This window comes from Ovis canadensis, chromosome 19 (genome assembly GCF_042477335.2).
Source record: "Ovis canadensis isolate MfBH-ARS-UI-01 breed Bighorn chromosome 19, ARS-UI_OviCan_v2, whole genome shotgun sequence".
Lineage (NCBI taxonomy): Eukaryota > Metazoa > Chordata > Mammalia > Artiodactyla > Bovidae > Ovis > Ovis canadensis.
In genome coordinates, this window is record NC_091263.1 from 72,364,512 (window position 1) to 72,390,145 (window position 25,634).

General features: G+C 55.5%; 1 protein-coding gene across 7 annotated transcripts in view; it reads right to left on the reverse strand.

Annotated features, from left to right (window-relative positions):
• The window catches only part of SLC6A6 (solute carrier family 6 member 6), a 97,799-nt gene that overhangs the window by 48,982 nt on the left and 23,183 nt on the right, over positions 1 to 25,634 (reverse strand). For 3 of the 7 annotated variants that reach the window (XR_011250745.1, XM_069561038.1, XM_069561037.1), the window contains one exon: positions 20,921 to 20,958. The exons of 1 other annotated variant lie outside the window; for it this stretch is intronic. The gene's annotated coding sequence lies outside the window, so the exon portion shown is untranslated. Of the gene's footprint in view, positions 1 to 653; positions 770 to 20,016; positions 20,077 to 20,920; positions 20,959 to 25,634 lie in introns of all 7 variants that reach the window. 3 more of the 7 variants (XR_011250746.1, XM_069561040.1, XM_069561042.1) reach the window with 2 other exon arrangements.

Below are 25,634 nucleotides of genomic sequence, written 5' to 3' on the forward strand. Positions count from 1 at the left end.
ACCGAAGCCCGTGCTCCCAGAGCCTGTGCTCCGCAAACAGAGACGCCACCAGGATGAGAAACCCGGGAGCCGCAACAGGGAGGAGTCCCCGCCCGCCAGGGCTAGAGAGGAGCCCGCCCGGCAACGAAGACCCAGCGCGACCAAAATAAATAAAAGCTAAAAAAAAACGAGGAGCAGGTGTTGAGGACACGGGCAGGGCCGTGGACAGGGGAGGACGGGCCACACTCACCCTCCGCTAGGGACAGAGAGGGGTGTGTCCCCAGCATCTGAGCACAGGACCCCCCCAAAGGGCCAGGACCCCACAAAGCTTTGCTTTTCACTGAGGGATGAGCCCCAAGCCTGCAGGATACCGATTTTCATTAAACGGTATGTTCTCTGAACATGTTCTGAAGAGGATCTGAAGTGAGTTCTCCCTGGTCCCCCTGAGGGTCTGCCCCAGTGCTGGGGGTCCCACAGGAGGACCCTGCACACACGTCGAAGGCTCCGGGTGGGGCCTTAGGGGTCGTGGCAGGCGTGAACGCGAGCCCACTTTCTAGATGGAGAAACTGAGGCCCTGGACCCACAGCGGATCAGCCGCAGGAGACACAGACGGGCTCCTCACACCCCGAATCCAGTGGAGGCCAGAGGCAGAGGGTGAGGGCCTTATTCCAAACCTGGGTGGACCGCGTTCGTGTCTAACAATGTCAGGTTGGCGACTGTTGGTGCAGCGGCAGCAGCGGCGGCGACTTCCAGGGCTACAAGGTGGTGACTATGAGCAGCTACTGCTGGGCTACAAGAGAAGGTCAGCATTAAAATCCACTCCTGGGCGGGCGGCGGCGGGCTCCAGGGAGGGCTGACCCTCCCCTGTGGCCTTCCCGCATGTGCCAACCACCTCCCAGGCTGCCCGGACAGACAGCCGCCACAGCCCCGACCTTTTCACTGCAATCCCCTTAGGCCTCAGCTCACACAGCGCCCCAAGACGAGGCTCCCCGCCGGCCACTGGGGGCTCCCCTGAGGCGTGTCCGGAGCTCTGTTCTAACCGGCTTAGCCAAGCTTGTTTCCGGCAGACCACCCCGACTCCCCACAACCCGGCCTGCCACGTTGCCCTCAGCTCAAGGACCACCGGTGGTTCCCAGCTGCTTGGAGAACAAGGTCCCCTGCCTATGGAGGAGTTCAGTTCCGAGAGTGCGTTCCCAAGTCCAATTTGTTCGTGAGTCCCACGAGGTTAGCCTAGGAAGACAGCTAACATAATGGGCTATACGGAACCACACTATAATAGGCCTGTGATACTTTTCACACAGATACTGCATTAAAAAAAAAAAAAAACACAAAAAAAATAAAGGAGAGATTTTTAATCTTACGGTACAGTACCCTGAAAGGTACAGTAGCCCAGGGCAACAGCTGGCACAGAGGAGTGGGCACCGAGCCAACGGGCAAGAAGAGCTATGGTGTGGAGGGGGGCGAAGGCGGCCTGGTCTGTGCAGGGAGGGCCGTAAAGGGCACGGGAGCACGGCCGCTTGTGGAGGATGCGCGCCTGTGCCAACGTTCACCGGACACGTGAACTCAACTCACGCGACTAGACGTGTGAACGCACGTTTGACCCTGCGGAGGTCTGCAGCCGGCAGGTCGGTACGCAGGGGGCTCACTGTCATCCACACTTCCCGACCGGGACCCGAGGCCTGTTATACTCGCCCCATCCCCAGTCTCTGACACCGCACCTCCCCTCTCTGGTCCTGCCTGGATCCCGGGGCCGCCTCGTTCTCCCCAGCAATACCCGCTTCCACTCTGCACTTTGCTTGTGGGTTCCCTCATGTTCAGGTGGATCCCACCTGCCTTGAAAGACCTGGCTCAAGTGTCACCTCCTCCAGGAAGCCCTTCATGCCCATCCCACTCTTTCCCTCCCCTCCTCTGGCCAGGGTCACCCTCCCCCGCCCCCACACCCACATTCCCCAGGCACTGGGCTCTTGTTCAGAACTGTGCAGCTTTGGACAAAGTTCAAAGGTCTTCTCAGGAAACCTCAGTTTCTTCTCCTGTAAAATGGGCCTCCTAATCTGTGCAGCCGTCCCTGGGTGATGTCTCTGGGCTCTCGGGCAGGGCTAGCAGATGCCCGGAACCCTTACGGGTGCGTGAACATCGGCGGCACCTGGGGCTCTGGCTGAACAGGCAGGCACCTCCCTGGCCCTCCTAGTGACTGAATCTTCAAAGCCGGTGAAGCAGCCCCCAGGTGAATCTTAGCATCATGTGAGGCCAGGCACAGCGGTGCTAATGGACGGGCAGGCTCTCGGGAAAATGCAAAAGAAAAGCAGCCTATGAAATGGACTCAGCGATGCCGACGCGTGGGAGCGTGCGCGTCTGCACGTGTGTGTGATCTCCTCGGCCAGACGGAGCAGCTGGGGGCTGGGTCTCATCTCTGCCAGCCCTGGGCCACCCCAAACACCACCTGCCCCAGACCTGGTATTTCCTGCTGGCACTGCTCCTTACCGTGTTCTGGGGGACGGGTACTTCTGCCCCGTCCTGCAGAGGAGGAAACGGAGGCTCTGAGAGGAGCCAGGCCTGGCCCAAGATGACCCAGTGAGTGGCAGGCAGCCGGGCCTGAGCCCGGGGCAAGGCCAGCGCTCCGTGTTGCCCGCTGGCTCAGTAAAAAGGGGCCTGAGAGCTGCAGGTGAGAGCCGGCAGGTCATTGCTGGGGCCTCTGGGGCAGGGAGCTGAGTGGGCACGTGGGGTCCTGGGGTGGCACGAGCCTCCGAGAGCCCCCCATGTGGGCGAGGGGCACACACACAGGCAGCTGGGAGCTGGCTTTGAGGCCTGGTGAAGGGCAGAGTCCAGCCGAGCGGACTTCGGGCCGCTTCTCCGAGGACAGGGCGTGCAAGGCACGCTGCCTAGGACTTGGGGACCCCTCTGGCCATCGCCCTGGCAGGCATTTTTTTCCAAGGTGGAGGCGGCAGGTGGGGCCTGCCTGAAAGAACCCCGAGTCCCTCAGGTGCCGCTGCCCTCTCCCCCAGTCAAGCCCAGAGCCTTGTAGGGCCAGTCTGGCCTCTGACAGCTGCTTGATCAAGGCAAGGCCTGCCCTCTCCAGGGTGTGGCTTAGACCCTCCGAGCAGGAGACCCAGCCTGGAGGAGCAGTGTTCTGTCCCTCCCCACACACGTGCACACACATAGCCCTCTTGCCCTCAGGGAAGCAGAAAATAGCGTTGACACACCCTCTGTGCCTCAGTTTACCCACACGTAGAACGGGGGCAGGGGCAGGGCCTGCCTCTTAGGGCCGCTGAGATGAACGGCAGGTATGTGCAGACCGCTCAGAGCAGCACCTGGACCACGTGCGTGCTGGACGTGGTCAGGACGGTGAGCAAAGTCATCCACAGCCTCCCTGAGAGCCGAGGCAGCCTAGACTCATGGCCAGGGCCCTGCGGGCTGTCTCCCAGGCCTGCTGGGGATTTGACAGATACGCCGAGGAGCCAGGCCCAGGGCCAGCCAGCTCTGAGGCTCGGGGCATCACCTACCACCCCGCTTCCAACTTCCTCTCCCATTCCGTAGGTGGAAGGCGGGACTGAGGGGCCCTGTGTGGGTGCTCCCTGGGATCTGAGCTTGGCTGTGGACACCTCCTCACCTTCCTGGCCTAGTACTGGGGTGGGATTGGAGTGCATCTCAGGCGGCACCCTTTGGACCCTGGGGTGAGGGCGCCTGCCAAGCAGGGGAGGCAGATGTCACACGGGAGGGGTCTGAACTCGACCGAGAGCAGACACGGCCTTTGCTGCTGAAAAGAAAGGGGCTGCAGCGTCGCCCGACCACCACGTCAGGAACTGCAGACCAAGCTACTCAAACGGGGCCCGAGCAGCCCCCTCCACACTCCGATCACAGTCGGAGACCCTGGGCAGCTGAGAAGAAAATCTTCTCGAGAGAGAGGCGGCCTCGCCGGTGTCCCTCAGGACGGCTGAAGCTGCAGAAATCAGATTCTGTGATCCCTCAGCTCCTGAGAACCTAGAAACCTAAAGGGTCTTGGCTGGAGGTCCCTGGGTATCCAAGACCCCCCTTCTGGCCAACACTGAGAGACAGATCAGCCTGGGAGCTGCTGCCCGGAGATGAGGAGGCTGAGGCCAGAAGCAGAGGGGCTGGCCTCAAGGAAGGGCCCGGCAGCAGGGAGGTGAGGCAGGGTGCGGGCCCCGGTGTGGTCCCGAGCTCCTACTGTGAGCTGCCCAACGTCAGGCCCGGGCAGCCGGGACAGAGCTGCCTGCAGCCCACGGCACGGTGGGAGGCCAGGCCTGCAACGGAAGGCTGCCCAGGACTCGCTCTCAGACACAGCACCTTCTGACACTACAGCCTTGCTGTCTGGAGGTGGGGATTAAAAGCATGTTTCTTTCACAACATTATGGTAAGAGCAGATGGTCACTTCCACAGAATTGCCCTGAAGTGAAATAAGTGTGCTGGCCTGAGGGTGGGCCACTCCTATTCTTAGTGCCAATTCGGCTCCTGACATGTACTAGTTTGTGAAACTCAGCAGCAGCATCTGACCTAGCGTGCCCGTTTTACAGGTGGGGAAACTGAGGTCCAGGGGGCACCAGCTTCAGGCTCCCAAGTTTCAGCTCTGCACTCTGCACAGCTAGCACCCTTTCCCTCCAGCCCTTACTGTTTGGGGGACCAGGACCAGCTCCTTTCCTTACTGATTCGGGGACCAGTTTCCTAGGCTCAGGAATTCCAGAGCCCGAGTCCCACAGAGGCACCTGACCCCAAGGGAAGGCCCTGCCTCTTCACCCAGCGACCTACCTGCGGTCAGCTCAGGGGCCAAGAGGCTCCATCACGCAAGGATTTGGGCTGAGGAGGTGGGTAAACAGAGGGTCCCACTGGTGGTCTGGGGTGGGTGACCTGGGTGAGCAGTCCCAGGCAGGGGAGCCATGGCCTGCTCCAAGCTGGACGCCTCTGAGGAAGACCCTGCTCCCGCCAGGCCCCCAGTGGGACCACTGGGCTGGAACCTGACCCGGAGGGTTCCCACATGTGTCCCTTGCCCCCCCTCCGAGGCAGTCTCCCTGAACACCGTCTCCGAGGCAACTGCCGCTGCTGGAACCCTCACAAGCCTGGGCCACAGAAGGCAGCCCAGCGTGGCTCTAAGGGGACAGAGGCTCTGTGAGCAAACAGAGACGCAGGCGGAAACGTGTGGCTGACTCACCCAAGGCACTGGAAAATAGGAGGCATCGGCGATCTGAGATGGTACAGATGTCCGGCACCTTGGCTCCAGGCCTCAGAATATCTGCTCGTGAGGTCACAATGGCCCTTCCAGCACCACCGAGGTGCCTGGAGACTACGTGCTCCAGAAAAATGCCACCAGTTGGGAACATCTCTTGGCAAAACTAGGGTCAGAGGGGTCTCCTCCATCACAGCACTCACCATCTCTGTACAGCATCACCTGTGAGGCTCCCGACTGTCACAGCTTGGTGCATTTCTATAGCTCATTCCAGGCCCTGGAACGCACATCACCGCTTCTCCATCCTCAAAATGCCACCTCCTCCAGGAAGACTTCCCTGACCATCCCCTCCCTGCCCATCTCCAGTGGAATAAGGTGGTCATTCCTCAGCTGTAATCCTGGCCTCTTCCTCCCCTCGTCTGGGTGCTCTAGGGCAAGCAACCCACCTTCTTCCAGGCAGCAGCGAATGAGGACCCTGGAAAAGCACTGTCATAGCAACCCTTTGTGCTAATTCCAACTCTTCTGACATCCTGGAAACAATAATTGTGGCTGATATTATGTGTCAAGATCTACAAGACCTTCTAGAACTAACACCCCCAAAAGATGTCCTTTTCATTATAGGGGACTGGAATGCAAAAGTAGGAAGTCAAGAGATAACCTGGAGTAACAGGCAACTTTGGCCTTGGAGTACAACATGAAGCAGGGCAAAGGCTAATAGAGTTTTGCCAAGAGAACGCACTGGTCATAGCAAACACCCTCTTCCAACAACACAAGAGAAGACTCTACACATGGACATCACCAGATGGTCAACACCAAAATCAGATTGATTATATTCTTTGCGGCCAAAGATGGAAAAGCTCTATACAGTTAGCAAAAACAAGACTGGGAGCTGATTGTGGCTCAGATCATGAACTCCTTATTGCCAAATTCAGACTGAAATTGAAGAAAGTGGGGAAAACCACTAGACCATTCAGGTATGACCTAAATCAAATCCCTTAAGGTTATATAGTGGAAGTGACAAGTAGATTCAAGGGATTAGATCTGATAGACAGAGTGCCTGAAGAACTATGGACGGAGGTTCATGACATTGTACAGGAGGCAGTGATCAAGAGCATCCCGAAGAAAAAGAAATGCAAAAAGGCAAAATGGTTGTCTGAGGAGGCCTTACAAATAGCTGAGAAAAGAAGAGAAGCTAAAGGCAAAGGAGAAAAAGAAAGCTATATCCATCTGAATGCAGTGTTTCAAAGAGCAGCAAGGAGAGATGAGAAAGCCTTCCTCAGAGATCAATGTAAAGAAATAGAGGAAAACAATAGAATGGGAAAGACTGGAGATCTCTTTAAGAGAATTAGAGATACCACGGGAACATTTCATGCAAAGATGGGCACAATAAAGGACATAAATGGTATGGACCTAACAGAAGCAGAAGATATTAAGAAGAGGTGGCAAGAACACACAGGAAAACTATACAAAAAGGATCTTCATGATCCAGATAACAACAGTTGTGTGATCAGTCACCTAGAGCCAGACATCCTGGAATGTGAAGTCAAGTGGGCCTTAGGAAGCATCATTACAAACAAACTTAGTGGGGGTGATGGAATTCCAGCTGAGCTATTTCAAATCCTAAAGGATGATGCTGTTAAAGTGCTGCACTCAATATGCCAGCAAATTTGGAAAACTCAGCAGTGGCCACAGGACTGGAAAAGGTCCTCAATGCCAAAGAATGCTCAAACTACCGCACAATTGCACTCATCTCACACGCTAGCAGAGTAATGCTCAAAATTCTCCAAGACAGGCTTCGATAGTAGGTGAACCCTGAACTTCAGATATTCAAGCTGGATTTAGAAAAGGCAGAGGAACCAGAGATCAAATTGCCAACATCTTCTGGATCATAGAAAAAGCAAGAGAGTTCCAGAAAAACATCTATCTCTGCTTTATTGACTATGCCAAAGCTTTTGTGTAGATCACAACAAACTGTGGAAAATTCTTCAAGAGATGGGACTACCAGACCACCTGATCTGCTTCCTGAGAAATCTGTATGCAGGTCAGGAAGCAATAGTTAGAAGTGGACATGGAACAATGACCAATTCCAAATCGGGAAAGGAGTATGTTAAGCCTGTATATTGTCACCCTGCTTATTTAACTTATATGCAGAGTACAGCATGAGAAACGCTGGGCTGGATGAAGCACAAGCTGGAATCAAGATTGCTGGGAGAAATATCAATAGCCTCAGATTCACAGATGACACCACCCTTATGGCAGAAAGTGAAGAAGAACTAAAGAGCCTCATAATGAAAATGACAGAGGAGAGTGAAAAAGCTGCCTTAGAACTCAACATTCAAAAACTACAATCATGGTATCTGGTCCCATCACTTCATGGCAAATAGATGGGGAAACAATGGAAACAGTGAGAGCCTTTATATTTTGGGGGCTCCAAAATCACTGCAGATGGTGACTGCAGCCATGAAATTAAAAGCCTCCTGCTCCTTGAAGAAAAGTTATGACCAACCTAAACAGCATATTAAAAAGCAGAGACATGACTTTGCTGACAAAGGTCCGTCTAGTCAAAGCTATGGTTTTTCCAGTAGTCATGTATGGATGTGGGAGTTGGACTATAAAGAAAGCTGAGCACCGAAGAATTGATGCTTTTGAACTGTGGTGTTGGAGAAGACTCTTGAAAGTCCCTTGGACTGCAAGGAGATCCAACTAGTCCATCCTAAAGGAGATCAGTCCTGGGTGTTCATTGGAAGGACTGATGTTGAAGCTGAAACTCCAATACTTTGGCCACCTGACGCAAAGAACTGACTCACTAGAAAAAACCCTGATGCTGGGAAAGATTGAAGGCAGGAGGAGAAGAGGACGACAGAGGATGAGGTGGTTGGATGGCATCACTGACTCAATGGACACAAGTTTGAGCAAGCTCCGGGATTTGGTGATGGACAGGGAAGCCTGGTGTGCTGCAGTCCGTGGGGTCACAAAGAGTCGAACACGACTGAGTGATTGAACTGAACTGAACTGATTATGTGTCTGGCACTGCTGGGCACTTGATATGATTCCAGCTAACAGTAACTTTAAAAAATCATGCTAAATATTTTTCTTCTTTTAATCACTTTTCACTGATTATCGCTGCTCGCTTTTCTTCTATAGCCAGTCCAAAGGTAATGGGACTTTAAAGCATTTTCAGAGAGCCTAAGAGAAGAAAATGCGCTGTTGAAATGACTCAAATGTATGGAAAAAATCCTCCAGCTGCACAGTCAGTTCCAGAGAGAAATACCAGCTCCCTGGGCTGAGCTCCCGGGCGCCTGGGGTGTCACCTGGCACCTGGGTTCTGTATTTTATCTGGTCCTTACCAACCACCCTATGGGATGAAGGATCTTACCCACCTCTGTGGCTCAGAGAGATGGGTCGATTTCACCAGGTTGCCCAGCCAGGAAAGGCAGGACTTGAGGGCCCCGAGTCCTCAACCACAGGGCTCTGGGGCATCTCCTGGCCATGATCTTGAATTTTAGGAGGGACCCCTCTTCACCTGACACAGAAGGAAACTGAGGCCAGTAAGAGGTAGGGATGTCATTTTGAAAATTCACCAGCTAGGATTAGAACTAGGGTTAGACTCTTGAGAGTCCCTTGAGCTGCAAGGAGATCAAACCAGTCAATCCTAAAGGAACCTGAATATTCAATGGAAGAAATGATGCTTAAGCTGAAGCTCCAATACTTTGGTCACCTCATGTGAAAAGCTGACTCATTGGAAAAGACGCTGATGCTGGGAAAGATTGAAGGCAGGAGGAGAAGGGGTCAACAGAGGATGAAATGGTTGGATGGCATCACGGACTCAACAGACATGAGTTTGAGCAAACTCTGAGAGACAGTGAAGGACAGGGAAGCCTGGCATGCTACAGTCCACGGGGACACAAAGAGTCAGACACAACTGAGAGACTGAATAACAACAGGATTAAAATCCAGGTCTCTTGAGTGGGCCCAGGTCACATATGTCTTCATGACTAGGACACAGTGGCCTCAGCCACAGAACCGCAGTGACCACAACCTCTCAGGGTGCTGACTCTGGACCTTCCCATTTAATCCTGTACACCTGCTGGGCTGGGGAAATACCAGCCCCTCAGGCCAGCAACAGCTTTTAACCCTTTAAACTCAGACTGTCCTGATCTAAGGTCTGCGGACGGGCTAACCTCAGTGAACTGATGAGAGGAAGAGGAGGGTGTGCAGGGGCGTTGTCTGCCAGCCCGCACCCTTTCTGGACGTGGTGCCCCCCGACCTGCCTGCATCTCAGCCCTGAGAGCACCGCCCTCACCTCCTCTGAGCGGGCTCACCCTCCCCCCTCCCCCGCAAAGCGTCCCAAGCACTGCAGTCCGGGACTCAGTTTATTCACCCTGTGCAGAGCCTGGGCCATCTGACAAAGACTCCTTTTACTCCTGGAGGGGCAAGGACAGCCGAGATCAGGGCTAGGGCTATTAATGCCTGAGACACCTGTTGACCCCTTTCCCTGACTCACCTCTCTGTTCCATCAGTCGGTTCCTGCTGACCCCCAGCTGGCAGAGGTGTATATACAGTCAGTGGAGAGGAAGGACCCACGTGGCCTCTCCAGCTTTGTTCTCTGAATTCCCCACGAGTGAGCCTCCCGCCTCCGCCGCCCCAGCCCCGCCCATAAGACTCTGTTCCCCAAACACCCTTTGCCTCATTCTACTTCTGCCTATTTTGAGCCACTGTCAGAGACTTCAGCTGGAGCCCAACTCTGTCCCTGATCAGCTGCAAGTCTGCCTCATCTCTTCCCCTCAGGGCCTCAGCTGCACCATCTGTAAAATGGGTCACCTCACGTTACCCAAGGGCAGGTACCAGGAAGTGCCTCAGTGTGTGCCTGGCTCTGTTCGCAGGAGAAACAGTTTGTCCCTGCATTGCATGGAGCTAATCAGCAAACACGGACTGCACCCCTCGTTAGCATCATCCAGTGAAATGCTGGGAGAGGCAGAAGTGAACACCCAGGGCTGGTCTGTCAGGCAGAGAAAATACCAAATAAACACTTTCTCCATCGGGTGTCCTATGTCCAGCCAGGAGCCGAGCCCGCCTGGCCCCACCATTCCCTCCCAAGGCACTTTGCACGCTCCCAAAATCCTGTGAGTCAGCAGAACCAGGTTAGACGTCTCATCAGAGTGGTCTCCTCTTGGGACCTCTGACCATGCCAGTGAGGTTCCTACAAGCGGGTCTGGGTGAGGGCTGGGCTTGTCTGTTTCTCTTTCTGTGCAGAAGCCTGCTGTGAAAACAACTCCACAGTCACCACCTTGAAGGGCCATCGGGGAACACTAACTAAGGATCGGATCCAGGCTGGTCCCCAAAGTGAGCAAAGAGCCAGCAGGGCCCTTGGGGTCACCAGGCGAGACTATCACCCACGCGGCTCCTTGAAGGCCCCTCGAACACGCAGCCCAGCCGCCCAGCCCCCAGGACCCCGGGGTCTCGAATGCCACGTCACGCTCAGCCGGCCCTTCCACGCGCGGCTTCCTCACCAGGCACACCCTTCCCGTCTTGTGCCCACCTGGCATGCTTTGTCACTCGAGGCCTCTGCGAAAGCTCTTTGAACTTTGAGTGCCCGAGCATCTTCAAGAGACCCCGCCGATGGACGCCCAACTTGCAGCATCTCCCCGCTGGCCAGGCGGTTCCTAAGCTAGACAGAGCGAGGCTCATCTCTGGGGACCCAAGGTCCAGCATGGTCCCTGACCCACAGGAAAAGTCCATCACTTCCTGACAACTGAATGAGCAGACTTTCAATTCTCAGTTTTCAGATGCTTACAGGTTTTCCCCAAACTTTCCCTGACATAAAACGTTTTTACCTGGGCCTTCCCCTGACTCGGCAGGGCTGGTTTGCAAAGCATGCAAATTTCTTAAATGGACTGGAAGGGGCAAAGAGGAGACAAAGGTCTGCCCCTCTCTGTGCCCTTAAGTTGGGAGCTGATGTACCTACACAAAGTGATGGACGTTAAGAGAACCAATCTTCATAATTGTTTCATAATACGCCTAAATCAAGCCATGACGCGGGACGTCTGAAACTCATACACTGATGTCGTTTAGTCTCAATAAAACTGGGGAAAAAAACCCAGCAAAATTAAATGCAATTTACATGTTCGCACAGGCTTACCTGCTGGACTGTAAAATTCTAAAACACGGACGCTATGTCTTCCTTATATTTGTATCCCCAGCACTTGTCATGATGCTTATGAATATGACATAAAAGTAATTTATTTAATAAAGTCAGGGGGACCCTTCTCCCCAGAAGCCCTGCAGGCTGGGTCCCCAGCCATGGCGCGCTCAGCCCCAGCCACGCGGGGGTCCAGGGTGTCGGGAATCAGTGCCTGGAAGCAGCCACCTGGGACACTCCACGCGTTTCCCCTTCTGTCTCTTTTAGAGCAAGAGACGTCACCTTGTGTCTGCTCCGTTTAGTGTGGCTAACCCAATCCTGAAAGCTGGAGTGTCCTCTATAACAGCCGGTACTCAGAAGTCATGCTGATAAGAAATCATTACCTCAACTTTTTTAACACACCGGGCTGCTTTCTCCTACGTGCGCCGGTTCACCCAGTGGGCATCCCCACCTCAGTCCCCCTTTGACAGATGAGGCAACGGAGGCTCACAAGGGGGATGGGACACTCCTGAGGTCGCACAGCCAGCAAGCAGCGGTAGGGGGGAGACGCCAACGTCAACGTGCTGTGTGACCTTGGGCAGGGTGCCGTGCCCCTCAGATGCTCCTGCCTTTTATCTGGCAACCTCCGCTGGGGGGTCTTGATGTGTGATCGCCCACCTCCACTCATTACACAGCACAGGACACCAGACCCCGGAAATACGGAATCAAACACTCTGGGTGCCTGGTCGGGAAGAGTGAAAAGCGGAAGCGTGAGTCGCTCAGTCGTGTGGACTCTCTGCGATCCCGTGGACTGTGGTCCGCCCGGCTCCTGCGTCCATGGGCTTCTCCAGGCAAGAGTACTGGAGTGGGTGGCCCTTCCCTTCTCCAGGGGATCTTCCCGACCCAGGGAGCGAGCCTGGGTCTCCTGCATTGCAGGTGGATTCCTCACTGTCTGAGCCACCGGGGGAGCCCGCTGGTCTGAAAACCACCTAGACACGAATGGCGCCACTTGGGACTCAACGGTCACCACCTTCCTTAGTCCTGGTCCTTTCTTCCCACCCAGAGGAAGCCTCTTGTCCAGTGGCTGCAGAGACCTTTCCCAGTCTTCTCAGCCTGCCGTCTTTTCCCCTAGTTTTTCCAAAGCAGGCGTCTGCTCCCAAAGGGGGTCCAGATGGCCCACATGCAGGCCTTCTCCCCTCCCGCCCCGACAGACATAACTAACCCATCACGGCTTCCTTCCCACTGAGCAGGACTCAGCCTGGGATTCCTCATCGGAACCAGGTGTCTCTGGGCCTCAGGGACTTAACACAGGAGAGAAAGGCGGGGTAGGGAGGTGGTCAGGGGCGGGCAGCTGCCAGAAAGAATCAGGTGGCGGCGAGACAAGCAGAAGCTCACGGTACTTGACCCTGAAAACAGACCTGAGAGCCGCATTGCCCTCACTGCGGCAGGCCTGAGCAAGGCAGCCTGGGTCTCGGGGGACTCTCAGAGCTGGGGAGAGGGGAGGGGGAGAGGCAGGGGTTGGGGGAGACTTGGGGGGTGAGGAGGGGAGGGGTCCCCTCGTGAGGCCCCATGGAGGGCGGGCCAGGCTGCCGTGGGGGCGGCCCCCTTCCTGAGGATGCAGACCCCGAGGGGCAGCGTGCTTTCAGCTCTCACAGAGAACACCCCGCTCACAGAGGGGGACCCCTCACACTTGGCCACCAGCTCTGAAACGGCAGAGCTGACGTCCGCCAGCAAAGCTCAGCGCAGCTACCCCAGGGAGGTGATTCCAGACCCCCAGTCTTACAGGGCAGGCCCAGGGCCCAGAGAACGGGAGGGACTTGTCTGAGGTGCCCAGCAAATGGGTAAATAAAGGAGGTGCTAGACGGGACTGCCCCTGGGGAGCCAGGCCGACTGGGCCCGGGGCTGGGAGGTGCCCATTTTGCTTTAGGAGCCTGGGTTTCTGGACTTGCTGTCTGCTGGCTGAGCACAGACTAACAGATAACAGTATCTTCCAGAAAGCGCTCAGGTTTCACCGCGGTGAGACGCTCTGGTGTTTGAAAGGCCCTGTCAGCTTCTGTGATCTTGCGATGTATAATTGGAAAGATAAAGTTGGTCTTCATCCCAGGTTCCAGCAGAGACTTCCTAAAACCCATGGAATTTCCTAAGTGGTGAGAACGATCAAGGTGTCTTTTGTTATGTTAATGAGGCGACTCCGGAGGAGGCTAAAGAAGGGGGCCTGGTTGCCAGGAGAACCCGCCTGTGATTAGAGGGCTGGAATTTTCAGTCCCGCGACCCCTCAGCCCTGGGGAGGGGAGAGGGGCTGGAGGTGGAATCAATCACGCCTAGGTGATGAAGCCTCCGGAAAATCCCAAAAGGACAGGGTTTGGGGAGCTTCTGGTTGGTGAACACAGGGAGATTTGGGGACACAGAAAGGGCACGGAGAGGACATGGAAGCCCTGAGCTTTCCCCACGCCTTGCCTGTGGGTCTCTCTCATCTGCTTCCTGTGTTACACCTTCAGTCTGAAAACGGTGATTCTCTGAGGTCGCTGAGCTGTTGGAGCCAATTAACCCAACTCAAGGAGGGGGTCGTAGGAGCCTTGGAGTCCTAGCCATTCAGGCTGAAGGGTGTGTGTTTTGGTGGGGTGGGGGGGGGGCATCTGGTGGGACTGAGCCCTTCCCTGGGGAATCTGAGCGTCTACCACGGGAGTTTGAGCAAAGTCCAAGAGACAGTGAAGGACAGGGGCGCCTGGAGTGCTGCAGTCCATGGGGCCACAAAGAGTCGGACACGACTGAGCGACCGAACAATCAGCACAGGAGCAGCGTCGGTACTGACTCAGGCTGCGCGACGCTCAGCCGGCGTTGAGCTGCTTGGTGCTGCTGGGGGAAGAACCGCACATGTTAGAGGAATCAGCTCTCTCCTGGAAGAAATCCCAGTGTGATCCTTGGTGGGGCTCAGAGCTGAGACGGGAAGATGCATCCAAGGAATCTCCTCTCAGCCTGAGACCCCGAGGTCCGGAGGCTTCCCAGCAGCTCTGACTTCGACTAGAAGCCGAAGCCGTGGCTCACCCCAGGCTCTGTCCCGAAATGCACTGACCTCAAGCGGGCCACCGCCGCCTTCAGCCCCACGTCTTCTCCCCTGCTGCATGGGGACAGTAAGAACCACGCGGTATGACAACGCAAGTACTACAGGTGGGAGGCCTTTCTGAGAACTGCAAACGGCTGCACACCCGACTGTCCGTGTGCTCAGCCTGCCCTGATGTATCAACAATAGCAGCAGCAAGGGGACAACCAGTTACAGTAAGTACCACCTGCAGTCACCGCCCTGCGTGGGCTGCTGTGCCGGGAACTTCCCTAGTTTTTCTCCCCTGATCCTCCCAATAACCGGAGAAGGGAGATTCTATATCACCTCTATGTTGACTGAAGACCCTGGGGCCCAGAGAGGTTAAACAACAGGCCCTGGGGCAGAGGCCAAAAGACATTTACAAGGGCTCCGGCGATTAAGAATCCATCTTGCGATACAGTGGACATGCGTTAGATCCCTGGTCCAGGAAAATTCCATACGCTGCGGAGCACCTGAGCCTGACCGCCGTGACTAAGACCCGTGCAGCCAAGTAAATACAACAAATATTTTAAAATACACGTGTGCTGTATGTGCTAAGTCGCTTCAGTCATGCCCAGCTCTTTGCCACCTTATGGATGGTAGCCTGCCAAGCGCCTCTGTCCATGGGATTCTCCAGGCAAGAATACTGGAATAGGTTGCTGTGCCCTCCTCCAGGGCATCTTCCCAACCCAGGGATTGAACCCACGTTTCTTATGTCTCCTAGCATTGGCAGGCGGGTTCTTTACCACTAGCTCAGTTCAGTTCAGTCGCTCAGTCATGTCCGATTCCTTGTGACCCGTGGACTGCAGCACGCCAGGCCTCCCTGTCCATCACCAACTGCCAGAGTCTACTCAAACTCATGTCTGTTGAGTCGGTGATGCCATCCAACCATCTCCTCCTCTGTCGTCCCCTTCTCCCGCCTTCAATCTTTTCCAGCAATGAGTCAGTTCTTTGCATCAGGTGACCAAAGTACCGGAGTTTCAGCTTCAACACCAGTCCTTCCAATGAACATTCAGGACTGATCTCCTTTAGGATGGACTGGTTGGATTTCCTTACCACAGTGCCATCTCATATATATAAAGACATTTACACTCAGACTCACTGTGAGAATAGGTCTTAAACATATCTCTCCTCTCTCTAAAGAGTGTATTTATCAGCCTTGGAGGAGGAGGTCTAGGATTCACAGCATTTTTGTTTCCTGAGTTCTTATGTTCTTCCCCAAAAAAGGAAGGCTGGTAGACTGGGAGCAGTGCCTCTGGGATGAAAGTGAGCATGGAAGTGAAAGTCACTCAGTCGTGTCCAACTCTTCAGAACCCCATGGACTGTGCAGTCCCCATGGATTCTCCAGGCCAGGATACTGGAGTGGGGAGCCATAAACTTCTCCAGGGGAGATTTCCAACCAGGCGTCAAACCCAGGTCTCCTACATTGCAGGCAGATTCTTTACTAGCCGAGCCAGCAGGGAAGCCCAAGAATACTGGAGCAGGCAGCAAATCCCTTCTCCAGGGGATCTTCCTGACCCAGGAATCGAACCGGGGTCTCCTGCATTGCAGGCGGATTCTTTACCGGCTGAGCTACCAGGGAAGCCCCCTCCTCTGGGATGAATTGGTCTAAATCTTCTGTCCCCTAAGACCCTGGAGGTACATTCCCCAGGGACGAGCCACCTCTCAAGGACTGCGGTTGTCACTGATGACAGTAGGGTAGTTTCTGGCGAGTCAATAACTTGGCATCAAGCGCCAGCATCTTAAAAATGCACAGCCCCTTCAGGCCAGACGTTCCAGTTTCCTGACCAGGCCGACGTGCAAACTGTCTGCTTCCTGCAGTCTCGCGAGATGAAAAGTTCCGGAGACCGCCGCCAACGTGAACACGCTTAACACGACTGAAACGTCGGCTTAAAGCGGTTAGGGCTGCGGACTTTATGTTGAGTGTATTTTACCACAATTAAAAATAGAAGAACAAAAAAAGGTGTTCACAGCGGAGCAGTTTTCAAGAAAGAAACTGCACATGGCCCGTCTCTCCTCACTAGGGGGTTACTTAAAGAAACGATAGGTTACCCAAACAAATGAAAACAAACCAGAACAGGGGGTGTGCAAACTGCACCCCTCCTGCCCCCGCCAGATTCAGCACCGCTTTTGCAAATAAAGTTTTATTGGCACAGAGCTCCACCCACCCTTTGCCTGTTGTGTCGGCTGGGTTCTAGCTGCAACAGCAGAGGTGGGAACACACGGCCCCCAAGCCCACAGCACATCCTGGCCAAGCCTTTAAGAAGTTTGCCAACCCTGGAGATAGAAGATCCAAGACCCCAAAAGACTCCTAGAAATAGTTTGCAGGGGGCAGTGGGTGTGTCGTGGGAGACACTGGCTCCTAAAGAGCCACGTTATGAGCTCGGTTTGGAAAATTTTAAATAAGGCACATTACCCACATGCTGATAAACGCACCGTTACGGTGGTTATCTCTGGATGGCAGGACTAGAGACGGACTTGATTTTCTTCTTTCTTTTCTTCTTTCTCTCTGAGCTTCTGTATGAAAAGCATATAACGTCTCAACACCAGAAGAAATCATTAAGCGACGGAGTGGCGGTGGTAACTAAATGCTACGGTGACGCTCATGGGGCAACAGCAATGGACACCGTCAAGACGCTGTACACCTTGAAGTCACACTATCGTTGTATGTCAAAGGTATCTCAGCTTTTTAAAAGGCATGCAACATAGTCAGGGCAAACGAGTAAGTTTCTGTCTAGGCGCTTCGAAGCAGCAAGTCCTTTGGCGGGTGGTCGCCGGTTGCCTGTACTGACAACCCCACCCCTGTCAGAGTTTACAAGCTGGGGTGGAGTGGGGTGCGGGTGGTTGAGAAGGCGCAGGTGGAGAAGGCCCACGGGAACTCTTATGATAAGCCCAAAGAGACTCCCCCTTCCTCAGATTCCGGGGCACCCAAGAGGGTGGATCTGATTTTCAGGTGATGGGGTGGGGGGTGTTGTTCAGGGATCCCACCTGGGAGAGGAGATAAGAAATGCTTCTGGGCGCTGGCACCAACTCTGTTAGGAGCTCCAGCCTCCCGAACCCCCTGGGCTCAGTTGTGTCCGACTCAGGACTGGTCATTTTCCCTGATTCTTCACTGTCTCCTCCTCCCGGGCTCTCACTGCTCCATTTCACAGCTAGGTGGGGAAGAGGAAGCTTTGAGAGGCTTGGCCAGTGACCGCCCCCGAGGTCACACAGCTGGCCAGGGCTGGAGCTGGCATGTGAGCCTGGCCTGGCTGACTCTCCAGCTCCATGGACTTTCCACCACACGGGCTGCCCTCTGGGTCAGGATTACTACCTTTGGTGGGTTCATTAGTAACCCAGGGTCTGCTGATCAGCCGACAGACACACACACATCGATCACATCCTCAACTCTGTGGGGGCCTGAGTGATTATCGTCCCCTTTCTTAGGAGGGAACTGAAGTCCAGACACCCAGCGGGGCTGAGATGTCAGAGAAGGCAACTGTTCTGTAAAGACACCACCCTCCAAACCCCGTTCCCTGCCAGTCTGGAGGCCAGGGAGACCCAGCAGGAAGACTAAACCGGGAGGGCTGCTCGGAGGAGGCATCAGATAAGCCTCTCTTGTCAAATGGGCTCCCACCGAGTGTGGATGGATCAGCAAGCCTTGGAAGAGAGGAACACGTGGCCTGCCTCTGTGGATTGCCTCTAAGGGCCAAGCCCCTTGCACAAGAGTGTCTTTATCTGGAGCAGAATGCACATTCCAGCTTCAGGGCGGTAGGCACCTGGCTTCCAGGCTGCCCTGGGCTACTCATTAACCAGTGAGAGGCCTCAGGGGGGAAGGGCTGGACCAGAGTCTGCTCCAGCCTGGGAGAGCGGGCAGGGGAGGGCCCTGCTGGGTGGTGTGGGCACCAGTCAGATTGACCAGGGCTCACGTCCTGTGTGACCTGGGGTTGAAGGGGCAGTTGGACCACCACTCTGAGCCTCAGTTTCCCCATCTGTGGGGTGGAGCACCACCACGGCATGCACGGTTACTGCGAGGGCCGCGGGCATCTCCGGTGCCAGCGGAGTCTGACACAGAGATGGCACGCACAGCTTGGTGGTCGTCCCTACACAAGGCAGCACCATGCCCGTCACAGGGCCACCGCGGGAGAAAACCCACTGTCATTCAAACCCTCGGAGGCACAGCGAACGTTGCTAAAGAGTTCCGTAAATGTTCGAGATGATTCCTCTTTCTGTTTATGACAGTGATGAGTCCGGAGGCTGACCCAGAGGGGGGGCAGCTCCGTGCCACTGGCAGCTGGTCAGGGAGGTGTGCGGAGCCGCCAGGGATGTGCCAGCCTGGCTCTCTGCACCTGAAGTCAAGCCACGAAGGACAGGTCTTGGGTGCCAGGGCCCATGGCTGCTGGTGATAAGAGACCCAGGGCTGGGGGCTTGATGGCGGGGTGCAATCGGATACACCAAGGGTCTTCAGGCGTTTCTCCCAGTCCTGGCTTCCCAGGTGACCCCAGTCAACCAAACCCAGCCCTGGGGAGCTCGATGCACAGAACTTTCTGCCTAGGAAGCCAGGTTTTCAAATTCCAAACGAAGATGTACTAGTGGGTCATGAAATCAACCGAGGGGGTCAGGGTGATGGTTGTTAAGAAGGCGAACAGGACAGAAGAGAGTCCTGCAGACGGGGAGGCTGCGCGTATCACTTTGTGAAACTTTGGTTTCAGTCTCACGCGTGTGTAAGTACTCGCCGCATCCTGTCAAGAAGCGTGCTTCTTACTGAATGTCACGACTCAAAGACTTCTTTGAAAAACCCTAGGGGCTTCCCTGGTGGCTTAGATGGTAAAGAATCTGCCTGCAGTGTGGGAGACCTGGGTTCAATCTCTGGGTCGGGAAGATCCCCTGGGGAAGGGCATGGCAACCCACCCCAGTATTCTTGCCCAGAGAATCCCATGCACAGAGGAGGCTGGCAGGGTCCAATCTGTGGGATCACAATGAGCTGGACACACACACACACACAGTGAGGATGTTTAAATCAAGGCTTAGAAGGCAACTGCAGAAAAGTGGCCTCAGTCAGGTTCCTGCCCCTATCAAACCCTTTTAACAAACACATTAAAAGCACTACTGAAGTCAGTCAGAAAGAGAAAGACAAATATCGTACATTAATGCGCACATGCGGAATCTAGAAAGACGGTACTGATGAATGTTTTGCAGGGCAGCAAGGGAGATGCAGACGTAGAAAACAGGCTTGTGGGCACAGTGGAGGAAGGAGAAAGAGTGAAAGTGAAAGTCGCTCAGTCGTGTCCAACTCTCTGTGACCCCATGGACTACACAGTCCGTGGAATTCTCCAGGAATTCTCTAGGCCTTCTCCAGGCCAGAGTACCGAAGTGAGTAGCCTTTCCTTTCTCCAGGGGATCTTCCCAACCCAGGGATCGAACCCAGGTCTCCCGCATTGCAGGCAGACTCTTTACCAGCTGAGCCACAGGGGAGGCCCAGGGGAAGGGGAGGGTAGGACACATTGAGAGAACAGCAAGAAAAGATGCACCTCACCGTATGCAAAATAAACAGCCAGCGGGATGCCCTGTGCGACACGCGGTGCTCAAGCCAGTGCTGTGCGACAGGTGGGGGAGGTGTTCTAAGAGGGATGGGGTGGGGGTGGGACGGGAGGCTGACTCCGGGGGGACGGGACATAGGTATACCTGTGGCTGACTCATGCTGGTATACGGCAAAGGCCAACGCAACACCATAAAGCAATCGTCCTCCAATAAAAAAAAAAGAAATAAATAAATAAAGCATATTGTGACCCTGAACTGGAGTGCAGGTTGGTGGGGGGGGAGTTCTGTACACACTAGACAATCAGCAAAACGCAAAACGCTATTAACGTCGATTAGATAACAGAACCGTGTCAACGTGAGATGTTCCAGGGCTGATCACTGAGGGCTTGCACCGGAAGTGCTTGCTCTCACGAAGGGCAGGTGGAAGGATGAGAGGGAAAAGGCACCACCCAGAACTCCCCGCAGAGGCAACCACAGTAAACGCAAATGCGGCTGTTTTCACAGCTCACGGTGAAGCCACGGAGCCCAGGACGAAACTGCTCCCAGCGGGAAGATGCGATGGAAAGACATACAGGCCTTCACGGTAACATTCTTGCAACTGCCCTGAAGGTTTTCCTTTTTTTTTTAAATAAAGAGAAAATGCAATGAAAAGATGCCTGGGACGGCAGCCCGGTTTCTCGAGCATCCCATCAGCTGGGAGCCCCTTTCACACGCGCCCGACCCTGAACCTCGCATCGACCCCACGAGGGACCCCTCCATGCCCGGTGCGGAGCCAGGCAGGGAGCCGGGCCAGGACTCCGGAATCAGCATACAGCAGCTTTGCAGGGCCGTCTCCCTGCCACCAACGCACACCGGTGGCCAAGCTGGGCCGTGGACCCACCATCCCCAGGTGACCTGCGGACAGGGTCCTGGACATCCGGAGGTGACCTGCAGACAGGGTCCTGGCACTTCGATCTGGAATCTTGCAATCCACCCCCCCGCCACCCCCACAGGTCCCTGCCACCCATGGCAAGACACCGTGACTGCGGGGAGGTCAGACGCCACTTACGTTTTGGAGGCTTCTCACAAAGCGCTGTTGCTCTGGACCTGTGGCGAGGAGAGGCAGCAGAGAAGGGAAGAAGAGGCCTAGTCAGGCTGTGAAGCACGCAGGACCCTGGGGTCTGTTCCCCGCGGGACCACCCAGCCCGCAGCGCTGGGGGCAGCAACGCGGAGTCACTTCCTTACTGAGCGTCTGCCATGGCAGGCACTGCTCTAGGCCCTGGGAACCCGTCCACATCCGGGGGCACTTGGTGCCTCCACACACACACACAGGAGTGAGCACACACATACACACACCACATGTTCACGCACAGGCGCACGCTCATACACCCCTCGCCCGGGTGCAGGGTCCCTAAAGTAGTCAGGGCCGGGAGGCAGAGCTGGGAGGAGCAGCAAGAGAGGGGAAGGCTCTTCCTGCTGTCTGAGAGGGGGTAAGCGCCCCCACCCCCAGCTCGAACCCCAAAACCTGCGCTCCCATGAGCTGCCCCCCCGGCTCAGCCATGCGCCCAGGGCTGTGAGTGACTGTCTAGATGAAGACTGTATTAATAACACTCATCCTCTGCTTAGAGGCTAAGCTTCAGTGCTCCAGGGACACCTGTCGAACTGGGCTGAGTCAAGTGGTCCCCAGATGTGACTGACCTTCAAAACTTTTTTTTTTAAATAGACCCCTTCGGTACTTTGGGACTCGGTTTGAGAAACAAGGCAAGTGGGGGTGGATCACGTCTGCCTCTCATTTCACCAGCAGAGCTGTGCTGGAAGGCTCTCCAGGTTTCCTGGATTAAAAAAATGCAGAAAACCAGGAAGTGCTTCCTTATCAAGGAAGGCCTCACACTTCGATGAACAGTAAAATGGATTAGTGGGGGCGGTCGGGGTGGGGAGGGGTTGTTAGAGCAGAGAGGCCTCCAGGACTGGGCACTTACTTCCTCTTTGTACCTGAAGCCCTGCCCGTAGGGCCTCTTCCCCAGACTCAGAGCTGGGTTCCAGCAGTCTACGGGGCCCCCGACCCCACAGGCTCACACGGGCCCCTGCTGTGTCCCGGGCACTGGGCGTAGGAAGGCCGAGTCAGTTATTTATCGAGCATCGACTACATGGGAGGCACTGTTGGAGGCCCTGGGAGCCCGGCAGTGAATAAGACAGCTGAGGGCCTCACTCTCTTGGAGCCTGGAATCCCATGCGCTAAGGCTGACAAGGATGCCATTGAGGCTTCCTTCTCTGGGTGGACACGTGGCTCTGTGAACTCTGGGTGGATTAGTAATGTCTGCAGCGGGTGCGGGCGGTGGAAACGGCACTGCTGTTATCCAGGACCATGCCCAGGGAAGAGACGCAAAGGGGGCGAGGAAGGTGGCATGTTCAGTGTACAATTACAGGTGCAATGCTCAAGGAACCAGACGCAGAGGAGGATAACTGGGTCCAAAGTGAGACCTTAGCAGGTACATGAGGCCAGCCCAGCTCGGAGAAGAGGAAAAATGGCCAAGTCCCTCTGCATCACGCTAGTGTGCAGGCACCTGGACCCCTTTCTCTGGGTCTGTTCCCTGCATCTGTTCTCCCGGGAGACCACCCCTCCTCGCTCCTCTCAGCCCCCGGGGTTCTGGGTGGGCTAAGCCCACCTCCTACTTCCAGGGGTGGGCATGCGAGCTGGACTGAGCCCATCGGAGGGCTGGCATGACTGGCTCCAGGACAGGCACAGGACCAAGACTGGACGCTGAGAAGGACGACAGCGGCTTGTGCGGAAAACCCTGGGAAAAAAGGAAAGCTCTCTCTAGGCTGAGGTGGCTCTGCCGGGGGTCGGGGGGGTGGGCAACACGTTGTGCAGCTGGGGGCGCCCCAGGGAGAGTGGGGCCACCAGAGGGGTGACATGGAGCACAGAGAAAAACGAGAAAGAAACGGGGCCCCGTGACCTCTCTCAGCACCTCGATCCAGCCACACCTGAAGTGTGACTCTGGGCTCTTCCCTTAAAGGAGTCAGAATATGTGTGAACTGATTTCTGCCACTTGCCGCCCTAGGACCCCAGACTCCATCTGCCTGGAAACTGCAGTGTGAGTTCATGCATGTCCCTTTCTCTCTCTGACACCCGGGCCATCAGAAAAGGGAGCCACAGAGGAAATGATGTCTGAGGTCCCCTGGCAGCCTTGGTACTCTAGCCAGTTGCAAAGGTTAGGACTGACCCTCCCCCACCCCTGGGTACTTGGCTGGAGACAGAGAAATCAGCCCTTCTCCCGAGTGAAGCCTGGAGGGTTTGTTAAAACCCAGAGGACTGGGCACTCCCGCCAGGTTCTGAGTCAGCAGGGCTGGGGTGGAGATGCTCGGGGCAGGGTCCCAGGTTCTGCATTCTAACAGGCTCCCCTCGAAGTTCAGATTGCTCCTGCCAGTGACCACATTTCGAGGACCCAGACCTTAAATCTATTCCACTCTTCCCAGTTGCTTGGAGCAGGTGCCCAGTGCAAAAGTGAAGGTCCAGCCAGGCAGGAGACCATAACCCTTCAGTCCCCAAAGCAGACCCCCAGTTAAGGAAAAGCGCCCTTGCAATTGCAAGGAGAGGCCAGCCTTTAAACGACTGATGCACCGGGTCTCAGCTTTGGCCTGTCCCACTGCTGACCCTTCTAGTCAGCTCTCCACCCTGGGATTTATCTAAACAACGAGGAGGCAGAAAATGCCACCTGGTGCCTCCCTGGGCTCCGGGCAGGCCCCATGCTGGTCTGCCGGGAGTTGTGAGCACCCCGTCTCCGGCTTCTCCCCCCACCAGGCCACATGCCAGCACCCCATACCGTGCAGCCTGGCTGGCCCTGGCTCTCCCTGACTTACATCCGACTTGGCTGCCTTGAAAAGCCTCCTGTGGCTTTTGGACCAGGGACACTGCTCACCAGAAAACGGCTTCCCCGCTAACCGCCTTTCCAAGGTGGCACTGGCCCAGAGGGCCTGGCCTGGCTCCCAGCTCCCAGCTCCCAGCTTCAGGACCTCAGGCAAGTTACCTGCGCTCTCTGGGGCCTGCGCTTTCCATGTGCAAAGGGGAAGGAAGCTGCCTCTGGTGATTAGGGAGACAGATTCTCAGAAGGCCCAGGGCCTGGCTTACAGAGCGTGCCCACCCCACCCACCCCAGACCAGCAGCCTCGCCAGCCCCTGGGAGCTGGTGAGGAATGCAGATTCTCAGGCCCCACCTTCGTCCTCCTGCCGGGAAAGGGGCGTTCTAACAAGATCCCAAGTGAAGCCTCCGCCTTCCGGGTCTGAGCGCTGGCACAGGGCTCAGCTACCACCCCCGGTCGTTGGAACATCCCAGGGCAGAGATGACAACCCCCAGAGGCCTGGGGGATGGCAGGCAGGGATCAGAGGCCATGAAAGGGTAAGCGAGGGGAGAAAAGTCCTCTGGGTTCTCCCAGCCTCCCAACGAATGACAAGCCCCTGGATGGCTCAGGAGAGGGGAGGGGACCTGAGGCTTAGCAAGTGGACCACTAGCCTTAACTCATGGTTCAGCCTAGGTAATAAAACAGCAACAACATTCCAGGTCTCAGCTTTGGGGCTTTCAGCAGAGACTGGCTGTCTGGTCCTCTCTGCAGAAGGTTGAATGTTTTACATTTAAGGAGGTGGATCAGACTCAGTCAGAGCAGAAGTTGGCAGGGAGGCTGCCCTGAGAGGTGCCCGCTGCAGCCAGGCCCAACAATGCCCCCAGGACCCATGGAGTGGTGCCCAGGTGGAAGTGGGCGGGTGGGTGGGGGTGGCTGGATTCCTCCAGTTCCAGCCTTGAAACACCCCCTCAAAAGAACTAAGGGGCCCCTGAAAGGGCTGGGGGTTCCTCTACCCTCTGCCGCCCCGCCAGCCCTGCTGAAGGAATCCAGCAGGAAGGCTCCCACCCGCCTGGGACCCACCAGCAGCTGGATTACACCTAGGAAGGGGTGGTGGGCTGGGCAGGCTTCAGAGTCCCAGGGGTGTGCTGGGTGAGACGGAGGGGCTCTTCAGAGACACTGAGCTGCCAGCAGTAATAAAAAACATATCCACCTTGAAAAAAATACTGGCTCGATTTTATAAAACCGAGTAAACAACTTAAAATACACGGGCGGCCCGGAGCTGCCCCTTGGAGACCATCTTGCAGTGACTTGTACCCTTTTCTTCAGGCCTGGGATGCAATCTTTGCAAACTCACAACTTCCATTGATGAGAAGTGGAAGCAGCAACAAATTCTGCTCAGTCCCCAGCGAGAGAGGCTGGAAGGCAGGGCTTCTTTTTTTAAAAGATTCATTCTGACCTACACTCTTCTACCAAGAATACTGAGGGTTGATTTCCTTTTGGATGGACTGGTGTGATCTCCTCGCTGTCCAACAGACTCTCAAGACTGATGGTGAAGCTGAAGCTCCAATACTTTGGCCCCTTGATGCGAAGAGCCGACTCGTTGGAAAAGACCCTGATGCTGGGAAAGATTGAAGCAGGAGGAGAAGGGGACGACAGAGGATGAGATGGTTGGATGGCATCACTGACTCAGTGGACGTGAGTTTGAGCAAGCTCCCGGAGACAGTGAAGGACAGGGAAGCCTGGTGGGCTGCAGTCCATAGGATTGCAAAGAGTCAGACACGACTTAGCAACTGAACAACAACATGCTCTTCTACCAATGATGGAATAAAACCCCACTTTCTTCCCCCAAGGAAGAGTTTTTCATTAAAGACCTCTTGCGACAGCTCTGAACAGAGCATCTCTGAACTCTAGGCCCTAGATCAGGTGGCCCCTTGCAGAGCAAGG